Source organism: Zingiber officinale, chromosome 7A, assembly GCF_018446385.1.
Source record: "Zingiber officinale cultivar Zhangliang chromosome 7A, Zo_v1.1, whole genome shotgun sequence".
In the NCBI taxonomy this organism is placed as follows: Eukaryota; Viridiplantae; Streptophyta; class Magnoliopsida; order Zingiberales; family Zingiberaceae; genus Zingiber; species Zingiber officinale.
In genome coordinates, this window is record NC_055998.1 from 65,100,069 (window position 1) to 65,117,042 (window position 16,974).

Consider the following 16,974-nt stretch of genomic DNA (forward strand, 5'->3'; position numbering starts at 1 on the left):
GGCATCTCTCCTGACGGCCTCAACCTGAAAAATAGTAACAACGGGGTGAGTTCAAAGAACTCAGCAGGTAAACCAATAGACATGTACAGCAATATATATCCACCAGTAACATCCTATGGTACAGTACACTAAACCATAGAGCCTACAGTACAGTCTCCTAACAGTATAACCTACGGTACAGCCTCCTAACAGTAAAACAGATATGCATAGCTGAAATAAACTGTAATAACCAGCAATAAGCATAAAGTACAGTCTATAGCAAGAATAATAAGAAAATGCATAACTGAAATAAACTGTACTCACCTGCGAGGCTTGGGCGAATGACTGTGGACATACACAGATAAAGATAGTCAGAGCAAATACGCATGTATCCTGTATGCATGTCAATCATATGCAATCACCCAAGTGCACCATCCAATATGCAACAATCACAATAAATGCAATCTGTGCATATGATGCAATATGACATGGTCACCCCTGACGCCAGTCAGCAGGGTAGGGCTGTGACACCGTGCACTCTGCCGTCACTACCCCTGAAGAGTGACCGAGTGGACGGGATGCTGTCGGAGTACACCTATCATCCTACCTCAAACATAGTGAGGGAGCGCAATGCTCTCAACTCCCGGTACGTGATGACGGGGAGAGATCCCGGCTGCAACCCCGCTGTATCGTGCTACCCATGAGCACCCCAGCGGTGCACCACCGAGCAACCTGCCATACACACCCTGAGTGCTGTGCCACTACCCATGCAGTGGTCACGCTGTGTGCAAACCCTCATGTAGCCGGCCGACGAGCTCAACAATAATGGAGTCGTCAATCGCCCAGCATGCAATCATGCGATATGATGCGTGCGGCTACAATATGTCATACCTGAATATATCCTCCTCCATATATATGTGTGTCAAAAGGTACACACATAAATAACCCTGATAGAAGCAGCATAAATCCAAGAACACATATATAACAACGATATAAGCAATATGAATCCAACATCACATATCCAATATGTATAACAACTAATCCAGTATAGTAAAGCACTATAAATATCCATCTCCACGAACACATATACACATGGTAAGAAGTAAAAGTATACCAGCCTAATGTATAGCAGATAACAGTAGAAGCATGTATCAAGTAGCAACCAAACCTAAATCCAGGGGAAGTGTTGAACTACCAATCACTAGTAACCGTCTACAGGTATCGAATAACCTATAACCAGGGAAGTGCTAAATCTACCAATCACTAGTAAGTATATATAAACTGTACATATCAAAAGACACTATCAAGAGATAAGTCAAAGGGTACCCGCCTCAAATAGAAGGTACTATCACGCCAAATCCAAAGTCGAGACGCCTGTCTCGAATCAGGGTCCTGTATCAAACAATATATATATTTTATTTAGCTAAATCCAAATGAATAGCTAAATAAAATTCCTAACACTAAATCAGGGCAAAACTCTAATCAACACAATCTCAACCTACCTAATAAATCTAACGGTCAATTAAGGTTAGTTACCAAATCCCTAATCACCAATTAGATTAGTTATCTAATACCTAAATTAAATCCAATAGTCGATTAGGGTTAATTGTCTTAACCTTAATCCTTCCATTAGATTAATCTTAAGCAATTAGATTTAACCACAAACAACCACTAATCATACCTAATTCGTCATGTATCAATTACTCCTCAACATACCTCAATTGAGCTGCTGTTGATTGCTAGAACCAGAGAAGCTACTGGTTGAAGTGTTGTCGATACAGTGAGAGGTAATCTCCTTGCTGGATCAGAGAAACCACAGCAACTCTCCTGGAATTCCTCCTCACTCAATCGGTTCAAGGTGAGATCCAGAGCACCGCAGTACAGAACCTCATCACCCACTGGAATCAACCGGATCAATAAGGAATCAAGAAAGACCACGGATCAACAAGAATTGGAGAACTATAATCCGTAATAACTAATTCTAACAAGAACTCACCTCTAATCGCGATCTCAATCAACAACATGGGGTCCACTGATCCGATGTTTTCCTCCTAGTCCAGAACTGGAAGACGATCACAATTCCATCAAGGATCAAAACAGGAACAAGCCCTAACCTCCAAGATCGGCAACAACCAGAGAGAGAAAAGAAGGAATTAGTCGCTCACCTTCGAAACCCTAATTGCCCCCTTCACACCGGCGATCTAGTTGGAGCCAAATCGGTCCAGTGGCATCGAATACACCCAATCCCCTCCAAGATCTGGTGAACGGCTGTGGAAGAAGGTGCACAGCCGCCAACGATCCGCTCCCCTGGTGGCGCCGTTGTCGGAAAAGAGACCGCCGAGCACAGAGGAGAGGCGATCGACCACAATATCTGCCGAAGCAGAACCCCTCAACCAGATCCGGCTTGTCTTCCTCGGCACCGTCGAGCTCCGGTGACTCCACTGGTTTTTCGTCGAGCTCCGGTGACGAGTCTCCTCTGGCCTCGGCGACGATTGATCCGCGAGAGAGGGAACAGAGAAGGAAGTGAGGGGAGATCGGGATCGCGTCGGGGCAGAGAGGGGAGGAGAGGAAATAGAATCGGGTTCGGCGTTTTGGGGGAGAAGGAATAAAAGAAAAGGAATATATAATAAAAACATTTCCTCACTTAAACGGGTATCCTAAACAGGCTTTATCCGAACCCAAAATTGATCCCCTCAAAACTCGTCGTACGAGCTCCGAGAAATTCCCAGAAAATTTCTAAAAATTCCAAAAAAAATCTATAAGGCTACTTTCCAAATAACCCTATTAATTGAATTTTCCGAGATCTCACACGTGAGCGCAGAGCGATCTGTCTCCGTAGCTTTGCTAGGAGCACACTAGTTGGTTGCTTACTTGAGTCAGTAAGAAAATAAGCGCAACTCTCAATGCGACCTTGATTAAGTTCAAATACTCGCTGATCTGGTGAATACGCCACCCCTTGATCAAAGAAGTTCTCTCTCATTTAGGAGAGGGCTGACCACAACATAGTTTTGGGGATATATGCAATTATATTTATGTATGGCATTGTTCACAGACATTCTTTATGCTTTGCCTCAGTTCGCTTTTCGCCGTGTCTTTTAACGGTAGATTTGCGTTAAGAATTGACTTAGTCGCCGCAGGGCATTACACCTTTGTGCTATCTCTCCACCTAGCCCATTGTATCATTCGACTTGTTCGAAAGTCAGGTCTATTGTTCACCGCATTGTATCTGAAGGAGTGTGCTGTGACGCTCCAACGGATCTATGCTAAATCAACATTTATGTAAAACCTTCAGTTATGGTATCTTTATCCCGGGGAGGTCTTCCAACTATCATTCCTTTTCATCATAGGCATCTAATTTGATTAAGAAATGAGCGGTCGGATAGTCTGGTGAAGATATACCTCTCATTTCGCTATGTAGGATTATTAGACTTGCACCTAAGCTCTACATTTAAATGTATCATAGCAAAGCCAGAGAGTCACTCCAGTATGCATAGTTTATGGTTCTTTTTAGATTTGATCTTTAATGATCTCATCAACATGTATATGCCTTGGATTAAAGAGATCGTATTAGTGAAGGGAGCTCACTCATTCCTAACTTGGAAGTCTTTACGACGATAGACGGCTAAAAACCTTCCCTCACGCGAAGGTAAAAGAGTTCACCTCGTTTCGATACTAACTAGCAGCTTTTGCCAGAATCGTTCGTCAGCTAAGGATACTCCTTTCAGGTATTGACTGGAAAGTAAGGGGCGTTATGGCGTACTCAGACCTCTACGCTATGAGGAAAACGATTTGCTCCTAAGTGCTGATATGCATAAGTTTAACACTAATACTAATGATCAAAGATTCTTTTACCATTTCATTATAGTCCTTTCAGCCTTTCCACAGGCAGGATAACGAGTGTCAGCCGGAAAGCGTCGGTTCTTCATCATAGGTAACTATGTCGTTCAGCTTGTACCCATTCCATGATTGGGCTATGCCCGTTTTAAAGCGCTTGCCTCAAGACGGGACATTTGATCAATTAAGGCCTATAGCGAGTCGAATGAGACCATATCGAGTTTTCTCGCTCAGTTCAGCGACAGATCGCTGGCCGGTTCATTTCATTTTTCGGGTTGTAGAACATCTGTTCGGGCCCCTTACTGGAAGTTGGTCAGTGTTAGGCACACTCAGTGCTAGTGTATTTTCAGTGTACCGACCGTTGATCAAGTCGGGAACTAAACTGATTTACTTGACTACTGGGAAGCCCTTGGGTTACTATGGTTCTTGGGCACTATTTAGCCTTTTTTCCATATACTGGTTTGGATGGCGGCTAGGCTTGAGTATCCTAGGTCAAAGAAGCCTTTCAGGAGCTATGCTCTTCTAGGCGATGATATTGTAATCTCTGATGAGAGAGTCGCCCTCAGGTATAAAAGTTTTGTTCATAGGCTGGGTGTCAATATATCAGAGTCAAAGTCTTTAGACTCCTCTATTGGCGCTTTGGAGTTTGCAAAGCAGTTTTGGGTAAATAGGGTCTCAAAGGACCTGACCCCCGTCTCCTTGCTGCGGACTCCTTTCTATCTTTAGTACAGATAAGATAGATCAACCATCTTTAAATACATTTCTCAGGCTGTGCGGGGCGGGCTATAGAGTTCGATCTCGGCTGGCTAAACCTAGCAAAAAGCAAAAAGATGGCAAAGGATGTTAGTCGTCGGCGATCGGGCCCTATCGTATCGTTATCTTCCATTAGAATTTAGAGGTTTGATTTTCATTATCTTAGAGGTTTGATTTTGAACCCTTATCTTAAAGGTCTAATTGTAGAGAAAGTGCTATCGCGGATGAAGCCCAAGCAATTGGAACTTGTACCCGATGAGTACTGTAAGGGTGATAACTATCCTCGTATTATTAATGAGTATACTCTTGTACACAATTGGCTTAAAGAGTGGTTACGCTTAAAGAGTGGTTGGAATGGCTGGTATTAGAATATGTTATTTCTCTTTTGATCCTAGTATTGATGATCTCTCCTCTTATCGTCCACACTTCTTGGAGAAGTCCATTAGATAAAAAGAATGAACTTTCAATTTCTGGTCTTCTTTGGGAATGTTGGGACATGGGAGAAGGTTGGGATCTTCAGCGTCTTCCTCCTTTTAGGACTACGGGAAACTAGAAATGTATACCTGGGTAGACATTTATACGGAGGGACGGATGAGCGATAGTATATGTGACGTAAAAAGGTCACTGCTGCTTTGTTTATAAGTTCATACTTGAACTTACTGAGGTAAGGTAATTGAGAACACTTCGAAATCATACTTGAACTTCCTTTTGATATTTATATTGAATACTTGACTTGCTATTTCCTAACGCTCAAGGTAGGAAAGAAAGGGCTCGTTTGGTCCGAACGAGTTAGACGGGAAGATAGCTAAGTGGGATCGCACTACCAAATATGATGGGAGAGAGAGTGCGACAGTGTCTTTGTTGCTGAGCGAGTGTACAGTATTTGACGTGCGAAGTTTGAAAGTGCCGGGATGAAGGGATCGACCGTGCCGGGAGAGGGCAGAGTATAACGGCGTAGTGCACCCAGAACTGATTCAACTGCTAACATTCGCTACGGGAAGCTAGAAAATCGGATCGGACTCAGCAAAGAGCAGTCGGAATGAAAGGCACGAAAGTGCGAAGACTGATAAGGGAATTTGAGGAACGAGGGCCGAACGAAGTGACGGGAAGTCTCGACTAGGGCCCTTTCCATCAGCATTGTCGAGTAGTTTTTCATAAAGGGCCCAAAGGAAAAGGCCATGTTAGACTCAATATTCAGTTCGCCATTCACGACAAAATATTGCTGATTGGGGGGAGGGCAGAGTGCTCAAATATTCGACGGGAGAGAGTCTTGTTATAGAGATCTAGTTTTTTTTGTGATAAAATATTCGACGAACGAGTGATAACAACGTAGCTCGATTAGAAGTTAGTGCAAACTCTCAAAAGTGGGAATTTGTATTTGGTTTCAGTCCGAACCGCAGCAGATTACAGTATTGCATGAATGAAGGTATGAGCAAAGCGACAAGCCATCGACGTGGTGACGGGGCATAGAGTGCAAGGGGCAAAGCGGCGAGAAAATTCTTATAGCGAGATCCAATTTCAACCGTCTCTTTGAATTTCTCCCTTAGGGTTTCATTTTGAGATATCAATTTTGACTCAAAGCATCGAAGATTTTATTAAAGAAAATAAGTTAGATCAAATGCTATTTTATCTAATGAATTGAAACACATTGAAAATCTAAAATCATTTAGAGTTTGAGAGCATTTTGACCATTTGAACAGGAAAACGAAGTTGAAATGCAATTGAATTAAAGAAAGGGAACCCTTCTGAAGCCAAGAAAGAGATTCACACTATTGAAAACCTAATATCAAATCTGAACCCAGAAGCCAGAACACAGCTAGACAAGGGAATCACCAACCTGAAGTAAGGTATCGACCGATCAATTAGTCTATTCAGATTATATATATATAATGATCACTAGCAAGAGTCGTTAATGGCATTCAAAACGTAGATACGCTTTCTGCGTCGAAATATGCCTATCTGTCGATTAAGGTCGAGCCTATCTTACTCCTCTCTCTAACTCTAACAATGATCTCTATCTCGCTATAGCTAGATCCCACTTCGCTCCTTCCTTTAGTTTAGGTCGATCCCTCGAAGACTTTGATTCTGAACTCGCTCCTTTGGTCGGCCGGTCGAGACTCTTTGTTCTCAGCAACTTAACTTAAGGAAAAGTCAGTGAATGGTGAGAAGCGCTCTTTCGCGGGAGAGTCTGAAGTTCATTCCTATAAGTAAGAGTGAGCGGGACTAGAAAGAGTTTCTTTTCCCCGTTCAAGTGAATGGTTCATTACAATGAGTACTCGGGATCAAACCTTTGAGCTTCTGGCTGCGGCACCTTAAGAAAGGAGAGTGAATGTCCGAGTAAGGACTAGTAAATGGAGGGTGATCAATCTCTTTCTTATTTAGTAAGAAAGATTCTTATGCCTTTAAGAAATCAGATTATGAGTTTACCAACTTTATTGAACGTCTGCCTCAGGCATCCTGGCGCCGCGTGTTTGAACACGTGGGACGGTTGAGAGGATTCGTGATGAGGATCTTTCTTCTTGGCCTTTTCCGGTAGTCGATCTGCAGAAGGAGCTATTTGCTCGTTGGTCTTTGCTAGAAAAGTCATGGTAACCTATTGTTTGTTTCATTTGAAACAGTGTAGTGTAGTGTCCATCAAGACTATGCTGGATCAGTCAGTGATCGGGGTAAGTTTCCTATCTATGTGTCATTGAGCCGGTCAGGGATCCCTACTATAATTCCTCCCCACCACCGGAAGTGTATTCGCAACCGGGGGGCTCGGGGTGATGTCCGACTATACCTTTCTTTAGTATCTGTAGTATTATTAAGTTGGCTGCGCAGATACGCATTGAGTTCTATTGTGACTGTCCCAACTGATATAGCAGGAGTTAAGGAGTAGTAGCCTTATCAAAAGTGCTTTTAGCTCAATAGAACCTCTCTATCTTCCCTGGTTTAGCTCAATAGAACCTCTCTATCTTCCCTGGATCTCACGGGTTCCTTTGAATAAAGGGTTCTCCTGGGTTCCTACCTGGAAGTCCATCCCCAACGATGATGGCCAATTCGCTGGGCGTAAGGCTGTACCTAAGATATTGACCAATATGAGATCCTTTGCCTTCGATATTCGTGTGATTCATGGTTTTCAAGACGGTGTCTTCTCCCCGGCTGTGGACCTCAAGGACGGCCCTTGGACCGCCAGTATACTACACGGGAGACCTATGGTTCTACGAATTCTTTGTGGGACTGGTATTCGATGAGCTGATCCTTCGAGAGTCTTTTCTTGCGACCAGGACGGTTGGCTTGTTCGAGCTGGTAAGAGACCTATATTTGCTATAGGTATGCATATGCGGCAGCGTCTCTTCTTTCCTGTGCATGATTGGGCGATGCGGGTCTTTCCTGTGCATGATTGGGCGATGCGGGTCTTATCCCGCCTACCCTGTGATGGTACCTTTCGAAGGTCCTATACATCGGCTCTCACAGAAGCCTCCACTGGAGGTTGACTCCTTTGACTTGTCTTCTGCGACTGATCGGTGGCCAGTGCCCGTGATTCACGATGTAATAGCGTGTCTCTTTGGGCCGGCTTCATGCATTGTCAATGGCTCGTTAGCGTTGTGTGTCGGCCCCCCATTGGTTGGGAAGTTCCGAACAATCTGTACGTTTTCAACAGGACAGCCATTAGGCTATTACGGCTCTTGGGTTCAGCCTATCACATCATTATCATTATATGGTGTGGCTTGGCTGGCAGCATGGTTGGTTGACAGAGGGAGAACCTCCCCTTTAACGGATTATGCTTTGTTGGGTGATGATATCCTCATTGCCCATAAGTGGCTCAAGAGTCTCGTGAGCTTCTTAAGATGACGTTTCAATCTCTGAGGCTAAATCCCTTCAGTCTAAGACGGGAGCGTTAGAGTTTGCTAAACAGTTATGGGTAGATCGGGTTCAAGTTAACCTGACTCCAGTGTCTGCCAAGGCACTCTTAGGTGCAACGACATTAATAGGTCTCTGTCAGCTGGCAGAGAAGTATGGTCTTTCGAGAACATCACTGTTCTCTTTAGCGGGTGCTGGGTACCGAGTCCGTGCGCGCCTTCTTTCGCACCATCTTAGTCGACGGTGGAAGCGTCTGAGGGCGGATAAGTCCTTGACGTATCTTCGACTACCTCTCGATTTGTGGCTTAACCCTACCAACCCTTATCTAAAGGGCATCATAGTTGAGAAAGTGCGCAGGGTGTCCCAAGCAATTGGTCTTATCCCCCGATAACGAGAACATCTTCTGGGGAGAGGGAGAACGGGATAACTTAGAGTTTACCCAGCTACTGAACTCGCAACGGTTATGGTTGCGGTGGTTGTTTTGGTATTACCCAGCTACTGAACTCGCAACGGTTATGGTTGCGGTGGTTGTTTTGGTATTACCCAGCTACTGAACTCGCAACAGTTATGGTTGCGGTGGTTGTTTTGGTATTTTCACGTTCCCCTTGGTGGCGATCCTAGTTTCGAAGATCTTTTCCGACCTTTGATTTCGGCGCATAGTTGGAAAGGGAGCACCTTTGATAAAGATGTGAAAATGTATGGTGTTCTGTGGAAGTGCTGGGATCTTGGAGAGAATTGGTCTATCGGGACTACTCCAGTTGGTTGGAGAGAGCTGTCGCCCCTACGTGTCAATTTAGAAGAATGCAGAGCCTCTTGGACTCCCGTACGAGTCTGTTGCTTATGCTTAAGTTGGATCCTCTACTGAACCCTAGAGTGAATGGAAAGATCTTTATACGTTTTCTAGAACGACGTAGGTATCCGTTCGGATAGTAGTCAATTGCCCCAAAGGGACGAACTGAACATTACATTAGTGACGGGGCTCTCGCTCGGCCCGGAATGAACGACTGCTGCCCACGGAGTGGTACTAGCGACAACTACTATTACTAGCGACGTCGACGGGCTATAGCTCGACTGAGAAGGTAAGAGTAAATGGCCTAAAGCCAACAAATACTGCTAATGGGTTTTTAAAGGGGTCAAGGAGACATAAACTCTACTAGAGTAGACCTCGACCAAAACCCATCATAGGTATTTAAGAATAAATGAACTTATTTGTACACGACTTATTTGACCAATTTCTTTATATTTAAATAAATTCAAAAGTTTTGTTTTTATCTGTTCGAGTTCGATTTGCATGTGTTAAGCATAACGCATCTGATTCTCTTAAAATACTGCTGATGGGTAAAGAAAAAATGAATTCAAAGTGCATCAGAGTATTTTACGCGTCGAATTCGAGTATGGATTGTTCACAGCAGCCGGATTGCCGGCCGAGCACGGTCATGCACTATGCATTGTGACCTATGGTGCCCAGCCTAATGGGTCCCGCCCCTACTAGACCCATACTTGAATTCAATTCACGAAGGCGTACTCATTGAGAATTTCTTCGACTCTTATAACCAGTCGAATTCAAAAAGAAGAAAAAAACAAAAAGTTTTGGGCCTCAAAACCCATCAGCAGTCTTTTAATGAAAACTTAAATATCTTTAAATACCTATGATGGGTTTTTAGGTCAGCAGTATTTTGAATTTAAAAAGTGTTTGATTTTGGTTTTGGCTCAATTCAAACTGTATTTTCTTTCTCAAAATATAAGAAATCTGTTAGCAATAGTTAAGTATTAAAAGGAAGAATTGAGTTTTTCTAATTTTTCTTCTCTTAGGCAGCTATTGAATTCGCTCGTCCTCTCTTTCCTGTAAAGGACGTGAATCAGTAACTGTTGTTGGTCTTTCCGTAACCGGTGCTTGATAGAGGACTGCTATTGAATCAGCTGTGGCACTTTCATTTGATCGAAGGCCTTCTTTCGCCCTTCAGGTCTTTATCGCGTCTTGCCGGGCGTCAGGAATATATAGATTCTGTAATTGTCAATATAAGAGAGGAAGGTCTCGAGTTATCGCTACGCCCCCAAGCCATCTGATCCAATAGCTGCTTATCTCTCAAAAGAAGTTTCTTGCTTGCAACCGTTGGACAGTTACTGGATTCTCTCTCAGGGCTGACGCGCCTTGATTCTTGATTGAAGCAGCTAGACAGTAAGATGAACTTGCAAAGAGAAGAACCTATTCGATAACAGCCGATTTGTTCACATGAAGAATAGACCCTTTGCCATAGACCAATTGCCAGAGATTGGCTAGCATGAGGACAGATAGGCTAAAGAGAGGTTAGACCTAGTTGATTATGAGGAATCGTCTAGAGACGGTAAGCCAAGCGACGAAGAATCACGGTAGAGAGAGTCTTGTCTTGCCCAAGCTAGAAAGCCACTTGGGTGGGAATGGAGCAAAAGAAAGCAAAGCCAGAGCGTAAGGGAAAGCAACTGCTTGGCGTGAGCGGATAAAAAGTGATTCAGTGACCCGGAAGCAGCGTCATTCCCATTTGGTTAGCAGCCGTTTGGGAAGATGTTTGAAGTGAACGGAAGGAATGTCAGGGAACAAGGCGCATAGTCATTTAGTAACCTTCGTGTTACCGATTTGTATTTCTGTATAACAGTGTTGGGGTTGTCTCCTGACATGCTTTCTGTATCCATCCATGTAAGAACACTACAAGAAAAAAGCCTAACAACAACGATTTTTCACCGTTGTCGTAGCCTTTTTCGGACTGTTGTTAAAGGCCGTGTTGTTAAAAGGGGTGCCCAAAGACAACAGTTTTTAACCGTTGTCTTTGAAGGCAAAGACAACAGTTTTACAACGATGAAAAACCGTTGTCTTTTCCTTCAAAGACAACAGTTTTTCATCGTTGCCTTTGAGCGTCTACCTTTAATAACAGGGTCTTCAACAACAGTTTTAAACTATCTACGACAACGGTGAAAAATCGTTGTCTTTTTTAGATAAAAAATAAAAAAAATTAATACACAATTTTCCAATATTATAAATCATTCAAAATACTAAATTTCAAAATAAAATTTAATATACAATTTTCTAACATTCAAAAATAATATCTATAACATTCTGAAGAAATTTCATAATGAACAAACAAAATTTCATAAGCAACCAACAAAATGATAACACTATTAAAATAAAGGTAGAACAATATAACCTGAGATTTTCTAATCTGTTTTGACTGTTGAACTTTTGCTCCTAATCTGTTTCAAGGACCGCAGCGCTGCTACGGTGCTCTTCATGTATAAGCTCTGCATATATTTAATCTCCTCCAACTCCGGAACCCTCCCACCTGATTGTGCCGGCTTTGGCACTCCATTTTGTCTGTCGCATTCTGCTGAAATTGACAGGTTGTTGCTGGGGAAGAGGTGGTCAAGCATAGCCACACACTCCTTCACGAGTTTGTATAGGAGATCAGTTGTAAAGAATGGCTGCTGTAGCACATTTTCGATGAAGGGCTGCCTGATAAGTGCTCCTGTTCTCTTGTCATACTTCTTCAGTATTTTCACTAGACCTGAATTCATCACAACAAGAATAACAAACCATCTAAATGAGTGCACAAATTTTAAAAAAAAAAGAACCAGAAGAAAGGACAGAACAGTTAATCAATAACACTCAGATAATTGTAAACTATAATTAGGCTCTGATCATGACTATGCTAACATGAGTTTCCTTGTTAACAAATTGAGAAATAATGGTTTGGAGAAATTAACAAACAAGACAAGTAATATCTAAAACAAATGGGAGAGTTTGATACCTAAATAAAATCAACCTTGTTCAGTCAATGTAAAATCAGTTAAACTGCATTGGTAGTATGCAAATAACATAAAATTTTCTGTTGTGGAAGTTATAATGAGAGTGGATTGATTGTTTCACCAATGACAAGAGAAATATTACTGTGTGATTTGAAGAAGAAATCCAAACATCTATTCTGCTGAATGCTAATTTATCATAACCTAGCAAAACAAATTTACCAAGCTACTCCAACGCCCTTCTTAATCAATCTGATCAATTAGTAAATGCCCTTCTTTTACACTGGATTGTAAAAGAAGAAAGAGGAAGAGATACAATTAGTCAGAGAAGCAAGGGCCACAGGGTCGTCCTCGTATCCAACTGCGTGTTTGCTGCTGAGCTTAGAAGCGAAACAGCCCATCAGACTGACAACCAAGTATGAAGATAAGTCAAGAAGTAGCTCTGTTCAGCTGAGCCAGCTCCTGAGAAATAACACAGAGAACACGATCACACACATGTGATATGATAGTGTCATAGTAAACAAAACGAAATTGTTTTAACTGAACCCACTAAAGTAAAAAACCTGAACCATTCCATATGCAAACACATGATTTAATCATCATATTTATCAACAGTAAAAGAAAATTTAAGATATTATGCAGCCTTCAAATTGCAGAAGAAAAAATATCCAAGTGTCAGCTCTTTCAACTTTTTGCCATCGTTCTTCACCTATACCTTCTTATCTTCTATTTTCTGTTTTCTTTGATTAGATAGTGTTGACTGAAGTGATCTGTCTGCAATCAATTCTTCAAGACACCTACCAAACTTAGCTATTTTATTTTCCTATATGGATTTTCTTTCTGTCAGATCGTTTGGGCAAATCTTGTGTTTACATGATTCATCTGATGTGTTTTTGCCTCCCCGCAATCGGGCACTTCAATTTGTCAAGCTATTTATTTTCTTAAAGGCATAATTGCACCCACTTCCATAATTTTCTAGCTCCCTCACTATCCAACAGTTTCATATACAGATCTGAAAGTGGCAGTACAATTTTAGGCCAAAAAACCCAAGTTCATATACAGATCTATTCGACTCTCGCCCCAAACATTATATACCAGATACAACCGGCGATCTCAGGATCACCACGCGATGCCATCACCTCGGATCTAACTCCTGATAATAACAATAGCATTCAAGAAAAAAAAAAAGAGTACTAAATACCCCAAAAGATCGGTATTTGAATCTTCGAGTTCGTGTCCAACGCGGACTTCGATCTAAACCTGCTAAACAAAAAACCGATTCCTCCAAAATGAACAAGAAGAAGGAAGCAGATAATTTAAATTTAGATCTAGGGTTCAAACCCCTCTTAACTGAAGATCCACCAATGCAGGGTCGGCGAATCTAGGAGAAGAGAAATCTCCGGATGGACTCCAGTGATCTGTGGAGAAGAGCCTTAGCCGGCGATGGACGCTTGGTGCTAGCGCGATCGATTTCCTCGTGGCTCCGGTGTCGGGGAAGAGTTAGGGCTCGGCGACGGCAGCTATGGCGTTGATCGAAGCAAGGCACGACTCAATGAGGCTTCAGCCGACGTTGAGTAACTCTTGGCTGGTGGTTATGTATGCGGGGAGAAGAAGTATCGCGGCGTCGATAGGCGGCGAGGATCAGCGTCGGGTTGGGAAGGAGGGGAACGGGGAATCGGCAGTGGTGACCTAGCCTCATGCGAATGAAAAAACTCTTTGTTCGTGAGTTTTTTTTCGTGAAGTTAAAAAAACTATTATTTTTTTGGGATTCAACAACATTCAAAAGACAACAGTTTAATAAAACTGTTGTATATTATCATGTAAGCAACGCTAAAAAATAATAATTTTTTAAAACCGTTGTCTTTGACATACATTAGACAATAATTTTTTAAAAATCGTTGTCTTTGACATACATTAGACAATAGTTTTTTAAAAATCGTTGTCATTTAAAAAAAATTATGGTGAACAACAACGGTTTTCAATAAAACCGTTGTTAAATGGCAAAAAGACAACAGTTTCTCGAAAAACTATTGTCTAAAAGGTGTGGTTAAATCTAAAATTTCTTGTAGTGGAAAAAGCAATCTCTGAATCTTGAGCCTTGGAATAACCCGTCGCATCTCTGCTTGTACTTTCATGATTTCTTTCTTCTTATTAAATAACTCCATGCCTAGTGATGTGCAGCTGTCCCTATGACTTTCGCTCTTAGCTGCAGCCTTCTAAGGTATCAACGTTTTTAGCTTCTTTCTTCTGCCCCTATAGCGATGTCTCAGCGGGGGCAGTTGGTATCTTATATAAGATTAAGGCCGCTTTTCGAAGTGCTCTCTCGAAAAAGAATAAGTGAGGAAAGTTGATAGCAGAGAGTGGAGAAGTTCCATACCTTCGTAGTAGATTGATCGAGTTCAGTCTACTTCTTCTCATCGAGATTGGCTTAGTCTTCAGTGTACTGGGTACAAGATCGAAAAGAATGCATTGGATTCCAATGTAATGTGAGAAAGTGTGCAAGGACCAATCCGGATAAGGATAAAGGGAAGAAGCGGGGGACAAAGAAAAAGATAGGGAATAGATTACCTCAGTCAGTCGGATGATATAGCAAGTGTGTCCAACACTTTCCTACAGCAAGGGTAATCCTCCTACGGGCGGCGGGTAAGGATTACAGACATTACATACAGGACTCAACGAGAACTGATTTTGGCCAACAACCAACCACACTTTTCTTTTCGTTATCAAAAAATCAGTCTCTCCCCTTTTTGGGGGTAGCGGAGAATGACAAGAATGAAAGAAAGCAAATAATGAAAATGAAATAAAATAAGAATAAGATATTCAATAAAATAAGAAGAATATGATAGTCTTCTTATTGCCCCTGCTCGATAGTGGAGTAGCAGGTTTTTTCGGACCTTTTCTAGGATCAGAAGGAACCGCTATCATGCTAAGAGGAAGAAATATACTACTTTTTGTTGGGGGAATGCTGATTTTTGGCTTGATCTTTTTATTTCGTCTTTTTTGTATGAAAAAGAAGAAAAGGTCTCGCTTTCTACTTGTATTTTTTTATTTATTAATCTTATTCTTAATATCTTTTTATTGCTATCAGCTACGAGTCTACCTTCTTTCTTGGTTCGGTCTCTGCCTTAGTGGTCTTTTTTTGGTTTTTTGTGTTTCGGATGGGGAAGGAATTCCCTATTTTGACCCAGAAAACTCCTCATTGGAGGATGAATTCGGTCTCCAAGTCCTGGCGGAGCCTTGGCCAATTGTTCATAATGTGGCCTTAGAATCCTCCATTAGGAATCGAATTTTGACGCTGGAAAACCAGCATTGCATTTTTCTCCTGGATAAGGATAGGGGGGCCTATTGGGCAGAGATTAAGGAAGCACTGGATCAAGCTTCGTCCCAAAGAGAGTATAACCGATTACTTGAATTCGAAAACCGGGATCTCCAGATCCGGGAGCAGAAACACTCATGTTATTCTTCTTTTCTTTTTATACTTACTAACGAGCCGGGCTTGGCCGAAAAAGCCCCCTAGAACCCCGAGCAAATGTTCATCAACTTTATGGATGCGAAACGGACGGAACTTGACGAGCAGGGCGGCGATGTATTAGTGAGGGACCGCCGCGAGCTCCGTTTTTTGGCTCTACTAGGGGACGATCTACGCCGACATGGCCCGAACTCTGAATATATTAAAACAAGACTCTCCGAATGAAAATAACCATCTTTCTCTTTCTGTTGTCAAAGTTTCCCGATGCTTTTTCTCTTTTGTATTATAGACGGGGTCCACCATGTAGGGATTCAGTAGTATTCCGATCGATCGTCAGTCTCATAAAGCTCTATAAAGTGGAGGCGGGCTAGTCCCCGAAAATGCCCGTTCCTTTGTCTTGTCGTTGGGGATCAAAATCTGACTTGCTCGTGGTTTGGGGTTTTGACTTACCTTTCTGTCTATGAAAGAAATGAGGTAGTGTAGTTGGCAAGGCCGGCTTCGGGCAACTAGGTGGTGAGGAACCAGAGCCTGCAGCAGTAGTAGATCCTACAGAGCCGGTTTAAGCATCACTAGAAGAAGCAGTTGATTCGGTTGAAACATGTGATCCGGTCTAGTGACTGTAGTCTTACCGCTCCATGGGCTTTTCATACCTCTATTTCCGTTTCGTACTCTCGTCGGTTGATTCAAAGGTTTGCTTGAATAGTCTGCCCATTCCTCATGGCTCGTTCCGTGTTTATGCACTCTACTCGCTTTTTCCACAACTCGTTCATAAACAAGGGATTCGTTTCATTACTTGAATTTCACTCACATAAGGATTCGTCAAGCTCGTGATGATTTGCATGGAGTAATTCGTAACAGAATGGAAATTTAAAAAAAAACACTTTTTAACGCAAGAAAAGTGCCTGGATGTTTATATCTCAAGGTGACTAATTTTTTCTCTTTAGGCCTAGTTGCCTGGATTTGACTTCTTGAAAACATCACAATTTCATTTAAGGAATTTCAAGAATTGAACTAAAGAAGCAAAGAGACAGAAGCCAACCAAGAAGCCTAACTGAAAATGACAACTAGAGCACTCCCCTGAAAGCCTGCCAATGAGACCCTTCCCCTCGCACTTTTGTAATGGGAAGCACTTCGTCTCACTACACTTGAAGTACCTTTAGGAAGGGGTGTTTCATTTAAGTTAAAAAAGTGCAATCCAGAATTCTACGGAAGAGCCTATTCCTATAAGGTCGTTTGTCCCCATGGTTTCTAAAGTTGGATACATTGAATTTCCTTGTTGCATAAGGTAAGCAACATGATCCCTGGCTTGGATAGCTGAGGGC